The 13,548-nt window shown below is 43.6% G+C and overlaps 1 protein-coding gene across 10 annotated transcripts in view; it reads left to right on the top strand.

Annotated features, from left to right (window-relative positions):
• ASCC3 (activating signal cointegrator 1 complex subunit 3) overlaps window positions 1–13,548 on the top strand; it is a 325,230-nt gene that overhangs the window by 292,349 nt on the left and 19,333 nt on the right. For 2 of the 10 annotated variants that reach the window (XR_014786639.1, XR_014786640.1), the window contains exon 38: window positions 160–312. The exons of 7 other annotated variants lie outside the window; for them this stretch is intronic. The gene's annotated coding sequence lies outside the window, so the exon portion shown is untranslated. Of the gene's footprint in view, window positions 1–159; window positions 313–5,622; window positions 12,414–13,548 lie in introns of those variants that run through there. One more of the 10 variants, XR_014786641.1, reaches the window with a different exon arrangement.

Below are 13,548 nucleotides of genomic sequence, written 5' to 3'. Positions count from 1 at the left end.
GGATTTTTGTAGCAGTGGAGCAAAATTCATAGAATTGTGATTACAGTAGCACAGCATTCTGGCAAATTTTTTATATGCAAAGCGCTTTGCAGTGCCCATCTCAGGCATCCTCACACCTACCCTGTGGGGTAGGTAGACCTTAATGTTTCCATTTTACAGGACCTATAAGCAGAGAAATCATCCAGTATGTTACTGAATGGCTGATATCGGAATTGAAAACAAGTCCATGATGATCCTGGAACAGTTTTTAAAATTGCTTCGGCATGTAGGCAGAAATGCAAAACATCCATAGATGCCCAGATATGATGGCTGGTAATATTCTGTTTTGAGACCTTTGTAGTTCTCTTTGTACGGTGTAGGCTTTGTTGTTTGAATTACAGTTGATTTGTTCAAGCCCAAAGTGATGGTTTGAGAATCAGTTTTCAAGTTTTTAAGCAGAAAAAATGATGAAGAAAATATAGCTATATCTGTCACAGATCTATCATTTGGGATTCACAAAACTCTAATAAGCAAGAGAACATAATACTAATTTTGCCAATTTATTTCTAGGTCAACTGATATAATATGTTAGCTATTCTTGTCAATCCAAAAAAGATTTGGACTGAACTATGGTATGAAGTTTTGAATTTACATGCAGTCTGCACACACACACACACACACACATATATAAAACACTCAAAAAATGCACACATTTAAAGACCATTTCACAGACAGTGTCTCCACTCCAGTAACCTCTGAAAATGGTTATTGGATGTAAATATTAAGGATTAACACAGTCATGTAGCCGTCAGTGCAGTCTCAATCTGCTAGATCCTGGCCAACGTATTGAATTATTTGAGTATATGGTCATAGCTCAGGTAGGGTTTGATAAAGTCCTGCCTTTTTTTTAATAAGAATCTTAGTTTTTATTTATTATGAATTCCTTAGCTGTCAAAGTTGAAAAGATAACATAAAACAAGGCAATGTCATTCATGTAAATAGGCTTATCAAGCTCCCCACACGCACACACACTGGTCCGGTAGTGTGGATAGTCAAGTTAAACTGCTAACACTGGAGTGATATTTTGTTATGCTTTGTTTAATATAAGCTATAATGAATACATCCATATTCCCTGCAGAGCGAAAGTAAAATGTATAGAAATAAGATAATGCTAGGCTTAAATATTAGACTGGGTCTGTTCTACACATGCAGTAGAATGAAGTCAAGGAGTCATGAAGTGGTATAATGGATTGTTTATTTATTACATTTATATACTGCTCTTTATAACAAATCTCAAAGTGACTTACAAATACAAATAATAAAAAAACCAGTAAGAGTGCAGTTCTCTCAATTGCACCCTCAGTGATCGGAAGCCCCCGAACTCAGAGGCGTCTGATCATCCAGTTCAGGGTGGGAGGAGTGGCAGAGGCAGTCTTCACCTCCCCATCTTCCCACCCTGCAGATTTTGTTAGATGGGCTTTTTAGCCCATCTAGCAAGGTCGCTTCATAGAGGGAGGGAAGCAGGCAGGAAAAGGCTCAAGATAATGTGTATCATGGCCTCTCCAGTCTCCTTCCCTCCTTGCCCACTGGAACACCCCCTTTCTCTTCCAAGGTTGCTTTTCCGACCTTGGAGGCCAGCCATCACAGTTCTTTTCACACCGGCTGCGAGGGGGCCGGGGAGGAGAAGTAGATCTTTGACTTCTGCTTCCATGGTTAGAGCACTGTCTCCGACCTTGGAAGGGGGAATTCAAATAATCCTATGGTCCCTGGGATGCTCTCCCAGGGACCATAGGATAGCTGTCTAATACTGATAAAACAATACTGTTAAACTCTTTAATATTTAGATCGTTTCAGATTGCTAGTAAGGAAATCACATTTTTTAACGTTTTCCTATGTACCAAAAAATCCCTGCCTGCAATATCTGGGTGAGCTGGGCTAGATCCTTTTTTCCTTTTTTCCTCTTTCATATGCTGTGGTATATTTGAATTTAATTCATTTTAAATATTTATAAGCTATCTTTCTGAATATTGTCAATTCAAGGTTCGTAACAGCGATATGACCATAAAAATACAGTAATACGATATTGTATTGTAACATAATACAGCCTTTTCCAACTTGGTGCCCTCCAGATGTTTTGAACTTTAACTCCCATCAGTCCCAGCCAGTATGGCCAATGGTCAGGTCTGCCTGGAGTTGTAGTCCAAACATCAGGAGGGCACCTTGTTTAGGAAGGGTTGATATTATATAAAATTCTAATAAAATGTTTAGAATTAAAAAAAACACACATTAAACTATCAATCAGCCAGTGTAAAAAATAATTCAGCAAGTCTGTTTTTTCAACTTGCAGGGAGTTGATCTAGGCATTCAAAATGGCATCTCGTGACTTCAGTCTGATACTGTACTGTCTGCTCTGCCACTTCATTCTGCTGTATTTATCACCCAGACCCAAAACAGGGAATGCTGAACACGTGAATTCAGTTTGCTGCTCTTACACAAGCCTCCTATAAAGCAAGGGTGAGCAACTTGTGCCCCTCCAGAACTTGTTAGATTGCAACTCCCATCACCTCTAGCCAGCATAGCCAATGGTGAGGGATGATGGGAGTTGCAGTGCAACAACATTGGGAGGGTCACAAGTTGCCCACCCCTGCTGTAAAGCCTAAAGCAACTAATTTATGTTTCTATGTTCTTTTTTCATTTTCAGTTGATTCAGCTGCTTAGACTGTACATCTGGGGTCTCCAGTGTGGTGCCCATGGGCACCAGTGTGTGCACAGACACCTCTTGGCAGGGCTGGCCCTTCCGTTATGCAGCTTCAGGCAGCTGCATCAAGCAACAGAGCGGGAGGTGCAGCAAACTGCACCACTGCCCCCTCCGCCGCCGCCAGGAGGGCCTGCTGCCACCGCCTCCGTAGGGTGTTCTTGAGAGCCCTGCCAGCCACTGTCCCACCATGGCATTTGCCACAGTGAGAAAGTGGCCGGTGGGACTTCCTGGAATAGCTGCCTGCCCTCCCAAGGTTGGGGGCCCCTGGTGTACATTTTAAGAGCAGGGAAACTACATGGTTGTTATGGAGCCCATCACAGTGTACAACCAATAACACAGTGGGGTTCCCAGTTAGTGTCTTAGATTTAAAAAAACAAACAAACTTATTTTTCAGATGGCATCTGTGTTGAGTATAACATTAAGTTCCATGGTGCTGTTAGGGGAAAACATGAAGTTGTATCCAATGTTAGTGCCACTTAGACTAGACCCATTAAATACGTGGGACTTAAGTTAGGCTAACATTGGACTCAACCATGACACTAGTTCAATAGGAGGTTTAAAAATGTTTATATGTTAGTTCCAATTATTTCAGGACAGCACATTATTAGTATAATACAAGTAGCATCACATCTTGTACCTGTTTCTAATTTAATAATATCTGAGATTAATTGTTCCTGTTTCCCTTGTTACACTTCTTTACTGAAAGCTCAGTGATTAGTTCTCATTCTGCTGTTTGAAACTGCCTACTGAATCTGTATTAATTGAAAAAGGTAACTGAAGTAGTCATACGTTCTGTCTCCCATTCAGAGGGCAATCGCTTCTTCTGAGGAATAATCTGACAGTTGCCCGCTTTGTATTTTGATTGGCCACGAGCCTCCACGTGTAGTACAATTGTAGATAAAATATTTTAGCATTGCCAAGTAGTAAGGCTGCCATGGTGGGCAGTCTTAACCTTCTGAGAAGTGTTTACCTATGGATGTGTTAAGCACATCTCAGTAGGGTACCTGTACATTGAGAGAAGAGCCAGGCTTCACATGCTACCATGAGATTAAAGTGGGAGAGACATTCATCCCTTGACTCAGTCACCATGTGATTTGCACTGCTATATAACCTCCTGCTTTTTATGGCTCTAATATTCCTCATTCTCCCAAATCTGATAATGTACTTGGCACACCAAAAACATTAAGGCCAGCTTCTCACTTGAAGAGAGCTCTCCTACTTGTGAAGGGCACTCATGAATAGAAACAGTTGTGTTGCTCCTTAGCATGAAAGCAAGAGTCAGTTCTTTATCATTACTTGCATGTATTTTAAAAAAGGAATGCAGCTGTTCATGCATGCATTTTTCTTAGGGAGCCATATCCCGCAGACAGCTTTTGGGGGCAGGGGGGCATAGGATTTTTTGGATTCCTGGATCCAAGGTCAGAGACCATGCTCCAGCCTCGGACCCAGGAGTCCAAACTTCTCTCCTTCCCCCACTCGCAGCCAGCGCAGAGAGAACCATGCCAGCTGCCTCTACGAGCTTGCACACACGAGCTCAGAGAGGACAGAAAGGGGGTGTTCCCATGGGCGGTGAGGGGGGGGGACTGGGGTAGCGGGGATACAAGCTACATCTAGCTAAATTGCAACTATATCTAGCTAGAACGCCTGCCTTGCTAAATTGCAGAGCGGGAGGCATGGCGGAGGCAAAGATTGTCTCTGCTGCGCCTCCGGCTCTGCATAGGGTGCCCATCAGCCTCCAAGTTCAGATGCTGACCGGCATCTGGATAGGATTGCTCCCTCCACTAGTGGAGTACAGATGGGTATCTCGCTGAGTACACTATATTGGATGAGAAGCCAAATGAGAAGTACACTATGAGACTGCATATATCCAGATAGTAGTTTCACACACTAGCCCAGTTCGCACAATCACTGTGACTTAAACAAACCATGGTGTATTGTTTAAGCCACAGAAAGTGCCAGCGCATGCCAGGCGCTGTTTGCCTGATTACCTGCCTGGGTGCTGCTGGTTGTGTTGTCCAAGCCTGGGTGGCATGGCTTGTTTGAAGGGGAAACAGTCCTCAAATAACCCATGACCTGTAGGGCTAAACAGTACTATTGGGAAATAGTTTGTAGAGTTTTCTGCAGGTACTTACGCAGTAGTTTTGCTACTGCTTTGTTTAGAGTGGGAAGCCCACACCAGCCTACTAATCCCATGGTCTCCTGCAAGTGTCAATGCAAGGATTGGTGCCTCCTGTGTGAGCCACAAATCGCGCTCAGCCTTCAGGGAATTCCATGGACCCTGGGGGCTCGGAGTCAGAGGAATTGTCAGGGGAGGAAACTTTTCCCAAACGAGCACTCATTTTCCACAGGACATTTTCCCCACCCACCCCGTTGGCTAAGGCTTTCAGGGTGCTGAATATTAATGATGATCAGGTGAAACCAGGGGAACTCTTTTCCTCTGGTTCAAATCAAACTGTCACTGTTTTTCCTTCAGAGCTTCCTAAACCTCTCCCTGTTCCTTTCTCAGATTCCTTCCACCGCGCAAGACAGGCAAGATCAAATCCATACCCAAATTTGCAAAAGAAGTTTTAATAATTCCCCCTGACCCTCCCCACCCCAGTGGTCATGGATTTGCTCCAGGCCTACCATGAATGCCGCAGTGGCAGGCCTTTCATCTTCTGCAGTGATCTGAACTGTGGGGGGGGAGGGGGGCAAAGGAACCATGTGACAAGAGGGTGGAAGCAGCCTTGCACAGGGGATTTGAAGCCTCCGTGGCAGCTTTCAAACCTGAATAGCCAATTCTATATTTGCCTGCACCACCTATCTGTGGGCATATGAGCTAACAGGTTTAGATTCTGTTCCAAAACAGCTCAGGGATGATCTAAAGAAAATCTCTATTTCCATAGCATTTCCTGGACACGATCCAGTTTGGGCCTAGATCCATGGTAGCCAACACAGATGCCAGACGGAATGCATGGTAATGCAACTCAAGCATGGATCCTAGTCCCCAAGCACAGCTGCCCATTAAGCCTTTTGCTGGGAACAAGCTTTTTGGAGATACCCTGGATGCTTACATTGTGGAAACGAAGGATTTTTTAAAGAAAGGCATTGCCTAGAGCGAAGGAAGAAGAAAGGCACTCCAGATCCAGGCAGTCCTTTCGCTACAACAAACATCTAAGCCATTTCATTCTGGGGATCCTGATCTAAATAGAATAGAGAATTGAGGTCCATGGACAGGAGAGCTACTCAGCAACCTTCCAGCCATTTTGCCAAAAAGATAAAGAAACCCCCCACAGCATGACGACAGGACTGAGAGCCAAATTACAGGGCGATTGTTGGACTTTGCCTGGGGCTTCGTCTACATGGCACAACTTTCACCCTTCACTCCATCGCAGCTGCACAGCATTTCAGCTTCGAATTAGCTTCTGCTGGCATACACTCTTGATTTACTGCAGGCTTCCCTAACAGACTCAGCTGTGCCCTTTTTTGCCATTGTACTTTAATGCACAGCTGTGCAGTCCCGTGAGCGTTGGGGTGCAACACTTCAGTGGCTGTTTTGTATTTAAGGGGTTCTGTTGGGTCTTTCCCTCACTCGTTAGGTAAAAAGTGGGTGTTCTGTGCTCCTTCATTTCCACACCATCTGTTTGTCTGTTCTCCAGCCTGAGACTCTCGCGATGATTCTCACTCACAAGCGTGAGTCGTACATGCCTACCCATCGCTCCAAAATGGGGGCCGGAGCAAAGTTGGTCCTCCGTCAAGACTCCCCCGGCCCTTGGGCACTGAGTCCAAAAGCAACCGTTGCAAAGATAGGAAGCTGCAAAAATGTGTGAAAGTGTGATTAAATAAATGAAAATGCTCCTCTGAAACCGTGCAGCTGCAAAGGGACGGGGTGAGTGACGCAAGCATTACACATACCTACAACACAATGCAAAATGCGAAGTCGGTTTGGGGAAGGGACAGATGGCTCGCAACTGCAGGAAAACGTGCAGCAAACGAGAAACATCACAGCAAAACACCTCCTCAGAAATCTGCATTTTCCAGAAGAAAACCAGGGATGGCTGTGAAGTGGCGACTGCATCGCCAGTCCCAAGGGACTTCAACTCACAGGCACCCTGGAGTAAAAGGCTCGTGTAGACAGGGCCCAGGAATGGTTCCAGGTTACATCGAAAAGTTGGGTCAGGGACACCATCTCTCAGGGCTATTGCCTGGAGTTCTCCTGGATGCCCCAGGAGAAGTTTATTTCAGTACCAAAAGCAAAGAAGCCAGAAAAACATTTGAAATTCCTCAAAGCTATTCAGCATCCAATCAACATCAGGGCTGTAGAACCTGTTGCGCAATCCCAAGCCGGTTCAGCTGAATACTCAAATTTCATTTGGTGTCAAAGAAAAATGGGGACACGAGCTATAGTGGACCTCAAATGGTTGAACAGGCACCTGCCCAAAAAAAAAACACCTTACAAGATGGAACCGCTCAAATCCATTGTGGCAGCACAATACTCGAACACCAGTAGTTCTTAGCTTCAGTCAACCCATGGGAGGCTTTTCTTCATATACCCATCAGGTAGAAATATTGCAAGTACCTTTGCTTCTGCTACAACAGCAGAGGTATCTCGACAGTATGTGGAAAAACACTGGCTGGTCTGAGGGATCACAGCTTCGTCGTGAATGTGGAGAATAGCTCCTTGGTTCCTACCCAAAAGTTGGAACACTTGGGAGTGATTCTTGACACACCACAGTTTTGAATCTTTCTGATGGAGGAGAGGAGGTTCAAGATTTTGCAACTGGCCAGTTCCATCAGAACAGAGTCCATTTCAAACCTTATGACTCTGGCCAAACTGATGGGCAGGATGGTGTTCTGCCAAGATCTGGTGAATTGGTCTTGCTTTCATTCCAGGGAGTTACAGGAAGTGCTTCTCCCCTTCCAACTGCAGATAGCCAGTTGAGTGCCGTTACTGATCTCACTATCAATGCAGGTCCGGCAGGAGCAGGATTGGTGGCTGCATCCAGGCAGACTGCAGGACGGAATGAGTCTGGAGGAATGGGACAGGATTGTGCTCACCACCAATGCCAGTCTGTATGGCTGGGGAGCTCACTGGAATGACAAGGTGACTCAGGGCATTTGGTCCCAGATTAAATTCAGAAGGTGTATCAACTGGCTGGAGCTGTGGCCAGTCAGATTGGCACTGCAGGAGTTCAGTATGGAAGTTGAGGGGAGACATGTACTCGTCCAGTCGGACAATGTCTCACCCAAAGCTTATATGCACCACCAGGGCAGATCAAAGTCTGGATTCCTCCACAGGGAAGTGACGGAGCTGTTCAGGTGGGCAGAGCAACACCTTCTGTCCATCAAGGTGGAACATCTGGCCAGAAAGGAGAATGTGATGGTAGATTGGCTCAGCTGGACTTCCATTCAGGAGTTGGAGTGGAGACTTGATCCCTGAGTGTTTCATATGGTGATCCAGCACTTTGGTTGACCAGTTGTGGACCTATTTGCAACTCCAAAGAATGTGCAAGTTCCTCCCTTCATGTCAAGGCTCCCATGTCCATATGCATAAGTCACAGACGGTCTGCTGGAGGTATGGCCAAAGGGTCTTCTATGGGCAGGAAGTATGGGTCTTCCTGCCCATACTTCTGCTACCACAAATGATCAGGAGGTTCAGGCAGGTAGGAGTGGAGGTGATCATCATTGACCCGTATTGGCCCAGGTGCTTGTGGTTTCTGGAGCTGTTGAAATTTGCAGGGGAGAATCTTTGGAGGCTTCCATGCTGGAAGGATCAGTTGTCACAGGGCCCTGTTCTTCACCTGCAGCCAGATCCCTTCTGGAAAGCTTGGAAAGTGAAGGGTGCTGGCTGATACGGTTCAGCTATTCTGAGGCTGCACTGAAGAAGCTTCTGTCTTCTAGGAAAGTCTACTTACCAGGCCTGTAGCAACACATGGAAAACACTATCCTGGTGTGCAAGTAAGAGGTAGCCTCCAGTGCCAGCAATGGTTGTTTTAAAATTTTTATAGGATGGTCTTGCTAACAGCATTAGTGCTAATACCATCGAGCAGCAGGCTGCAGCTCAGAATAGCATTCTGGGGTGTAAAGGGAAGGGTGTTTTTTTTCTTCCCACCCACATTCCAAGCATTTTTTGCAAGGGGTAAACTGGGTGTTAACTGCACTTATGGGTCCTCTTTTTGAGCCAATGGTTACTTGCCAGCTAAAATTGCCTACCCTGTAAACCGTTTTTCTGGTGGTTATCACATCTGTTACGTGGATTCTGAACTGGAGACTCTCTCATCTGATCTGCCGTTATGTACATTCCATTCTGATAGGGTGGCCCAGAGGCCAGATCCTTCCGTTGTACCCAAGGTTCGTTCTTTCTTTCTTTCTTTCTTTCTTTCTTTCTTTCTTTCTTTCTATACTGCCCAATAGCCAAACCAAAATTCCTTGTTCCAGAGGTCTCTAAAACTCTTTCTGCCTGAATCCATCACATCCTCAAGAATGGAAATGGCATAGTTTGGATGTGCGTAGAGTGCTTCATTCTTATTTGGATGGAACCTCTGAGCTCCAGAAAAGCAAGGCTCTGTTTGTAACCTCTAGGGAATAAAGTGTCCAGTTCTTCTGTTTCCAGGTGGTTCGGGAATATATCAGACCCTGGGTTAGAGACCACCAGAAAGGATTACTGCTCACATCCTTTGCAAGTGGCAGCCAGAGCTGTTTTTTCAGGGTAATTTTCCCATAGAGGGCATTTGTAGGGCAGCCACACGAGCTTCAGTGCATACATTTTCAAAACACTAGAAGATTGACAAGTGTGCTTCTGTATTGGCACCTTTTGGCAGGAATGTCTTGCAGAGGGTGGGGGTATAGACACTGATCTTTGGAAGCCCACCCCATGTTACTAGAGGCTCTGCTATGTCCAAGATGAGGAATGCCTTCCGTGGGGCTCAGGAGAAAATGGAAATTTTCTTACTGTGGATTTCTGTTCTCTGAATATCACAGTGGGTATTCTGCCCACCTCTTGTCTCTTCCAGTATCCATTTTTTTCAATAAACTAGAAGCTTCTGCCAGCGCCCTACATGTGGGGAGTGGTAGACAGAGCCTCCTAGGCATGTTCTGTGGTGCCATGTTCGTCTTTGTTTCCTGTTCTTTGTGTTTCTCTATGCCTTAGCACAGGTTGTTTGGTTTTGGTTTTCCAAGATACTATGGCAGTTTAGTTTTTTCCAGCAATGTCTGCTGGTTGCTGTCACTGTTTCCAACAAGGGGGAGCAGTTCTTGCTCTTCCAGTCCAGTCTGAGGGATCAGGACAACTCCTCCCCCTGGAGAGGAACAATTTGTTAGATGACCCTGCCTACTTGCTCCAGGAGGAGGTGCCATCCTGAGGTGAGGAATGCTCTGCGTGACACTCGGAGAACAGAAATTCAGAGTATGAACATTTCCATTTTTCCTCTTTAATCAGCGTGGCTACAGCAAGCAAAGTGCTGGATAGATACTATTTGTCCTCGGTTGGGACCTATGACCAATGCTCAAATTACAGATGGGCCAAATAGGGCTCAGCTCCTGTAGCTCCTGTTTTTAGAATGCGTGCAGGGGTAGAGATTTGGTTAAAATTAAGGAAAGTTCCAGGATGGAGCTTATAGATTTCATTAAGAGCTGCTCCAACCTGTTCAAGCCCTGCTTGTGACACAAGTTCCACAGGCGCCATTTGGATGGTTTACCATTTTATTTATTGTATCTATTTAAAATATTTCTTGGCCGCCTTTCAGGGCAGATGCCCTCCCAAGGTGGCTTACAGCAATAAAATACATAAAAACAGTTACAATATTTAAGATGATAAAAACAAAGTTAATAAAATGCCAACAAAAACAACAGTAAAAGGCAACAGTAAAACCAGCAACAATGGCAGTAACCATTTCAAGAAACCTTCTCAAGATTTCACACTCATCCTCTAGTTTTACAGAAACAAATACAGCTACCCCCACCAGCAGCCTTAAAGCACAGATACATCTCAAAGAAAATTTAACGATTTTAAAATTTAAGGATGGTTGTATAACACCACTGCCTCTAGCGTGGTGCTCCGAAGGGGTGTGTTTTTTCCCCAATCATATGTAAGCTGTATAAGGAAACAACTGTAAATCCAATAGGAGGGCAAGCCAGATACATTTTAATCTTTATGAGGACATTTTGATTTATTGTTTGAGTTGTTTAAATCCCTGTAGCATGCCAGTGACATCACCTATAATGATAGCAGCCTCCATATGTGAAGTAATATTTCCTGTCAGTTAAGAAGGGCAGAAGCAACATAGACACGAAAACATCTTGTCAAAACTCTCATCTGTTCTGATATTTTTTGTTTGCCACATGGGAGAGAACACTCTTGAGCACTGAGGGACACTTTGAGGAAGATATAATAAGCCTGCCCTCTATTGCTAATTTACATATTACTCATAAGAAGATGGTGGAAGATATGGTTATTCCTGATGGAGCTGTTACACCTTGTCTGTTATATATTTGTTCAAGGATTGTTTGCTGTGAAGGAGCAGTGTTTCTGGTTTAGTTTAATTCCTCAAAAGTCTTGCTGTAACTTAGAAATCTGTCTTAAGGCGACACTGTGCAAGTGGAAAGCACGTCCACTTATTCAAGGCAGTTTTCATCAATCCACCTGTGTACTGAAGCCCATTGTGACCTCCCAAAAGCTGCTCCTGATGGTTGGAGGAAGCTCCCATACAGCATGGGATGTGGCAAGGAGGCCTTCAGGTGGGGTTGGGGGAATTGGAAAGAAAATCAGTAACTCCCACTTTATGCACATGGAGGCACTTTTGGCCCATGCAATCCCACCTTTGGATCCAAGCCCATGCATTCGGGTGTCTTGCTACTTCCTTTTTTGAACCATTAGCCTATATTGTCATCATGTATTCAAACAACTCCATGTATAAATATACTAAATGAGGCTCTCAGTTACCATAACTGTTAGCAACAACAAAGTGACCTGGCAGAGGGGACAAATGAGTATTTCTCATCGTATATCTCTGGTGCATAACTAATGAATAGAAATGAGCATGTTTAAAAAAAAAAAAACTTGTAGGTTCTAACTTGTAGATGCTGGAGAAATTCGAGAGAGATTAAAATGAGCTCGGATTTCTAAGAATCCGACCTACGGAATCCGCTGCGGACCGACCCCCTCAGGCCCTGCGGAGTCTGTGGACTTTCAGATGACTTTTTTACATTCCTGAAATTTATGCATATAAATCCGTAGAAAAATACGTAAGTTTCTGTTGAGGAAACGTAGAATAGAATAGGGGACAATACATTAAATATTACATACTGGGGTAAATTCTATAAATACTTACGTAAATGCTTACGTAAATATTTACGTACTTATTTCCGTATTTTTCCACATGACGGGAAAAAAAATTTGCATCCGTCTGTGGGCAGATGACGGAACGAAAGGCACCTGACAAACTGCAAAACACAGACAGAGCGGATTTTACAGTCTGTACATCCCTAGTTCTATGTGGAGTTACCTATGTGGAGTTACTTTCCATCTGTCTTCAGATAGGAAATGTATTTTGAAAGCTTGCGATTTTTACATGTTTGTTTTTGAACACCCCAGGTAGCCATAAGAACTGTTGTGTGCTATTATATTTTGTGACAATTTCATGATATGGTTCTCCTTATGTACAATTCGCATCTCTCCTCCGCCCGCCCCCCCGCCCCCAAACTCATGACAAACCTTTTCCCAGTTGGTGCTGGAGGAAATGACTAATGCTTAACCCATTTGTGTGATCAATTCACTTAAGCAGCTACTGTGAAATGTTAATCACAACTTTAATTTGTACTGCATTAGCATTTTGATTAACTTGTAGGCTTGCTAGCACACTTGAAGCACTTTTACTCATAGTTACTGCTCGGAAATGACTTTTTGATTAATTAAGTTTGTTAGATAGCAGCTGAGCTTCCTGAATGCTAACCTTATGGGGCTAAAAGTTCAGGAGAAAGTTATTGTGAACAACTGTTGCTGTTGAAAAGAATTGTTGAAAATACACTTTTAATTTTATTTATTTACAAAATATTGAATATTGTAAGAAAATTGATCTTAACCCTCCAAAGAGTACTGATTCAGCTGGAGAAAATGGATGTAAATTGTCCTTGTACTGGACAACATTGGGTATAGTTGTGAAAATGGATTAGAATTGGCTACATTCTTAAATTTCTGCAGTAATGTTTTTATTCTTTACATAATCATTAGAGATCTTGTGTCTATGAACAGACTATATTGTGTTTCAGCACGTTTTATAAAATAAATATTGGCTTTAAAATGAAGGACATGATCCACCCTTGTGTAGGTATTGCCACCTACACAAGGAAAGATCTACATAGAACTCAGTAAACCTCTGTTCCCTTGCTTCTCCCCCTCAGTGCAGTGGGATGAATTGTGCCCTCAGATTGCTGGACTTCAAAGCTTTGTTTCCCCTTCTCATGGGCAAATTGAAAATCAGCTGTGCATTAGTCAGTCCAGAGTATTTGTGGCTTCTTCATTTGCTTTATTAGAAGGGTTAGTTCTGTGTGCACACTTCTTCTCATGCCCAGAAGTAATGGATTGATCAAGGTCTATCCATTTATTATCTGAAACAGCTAATCTTAAAACTACGCATTTAGGTACTTCTTTCACTCAAACTCAAAATAATTAGTTTAATTCACTGACTACCATGAATATGCTTATTTAATAAATCACTTGGTGATACTTTTGGATCATGTTGTGACAAGAGAAATGTATATTTTCAAAATATGTCAGTTTATATAATAAATTCTAATTGCTAGTTCTCTTAATTAAATTCTATGAGCCATCCTAA

The sequence above is a fragment of the Heloderma suspectum genome, chromosome 1 (assembly GCF_057233095.1).
Source record: "Heloderma suspectum isolate Gila_16-S chromosome 1, 16-S_ref, whole genome shotgun sequence".
In the NCBI taxonomy this organism is placed as follows: Eukaryota; Metazoa; Chordata; class Lepidosauria; order Squamata; family Helodermatidae; genus Heloderma; species Heloderma suspectum.
The sequence above is the reverse complement of the archived record's forward strand: the minus strand, read 5'-3'. Positions and strand labels throughout refer to the sequence as shown.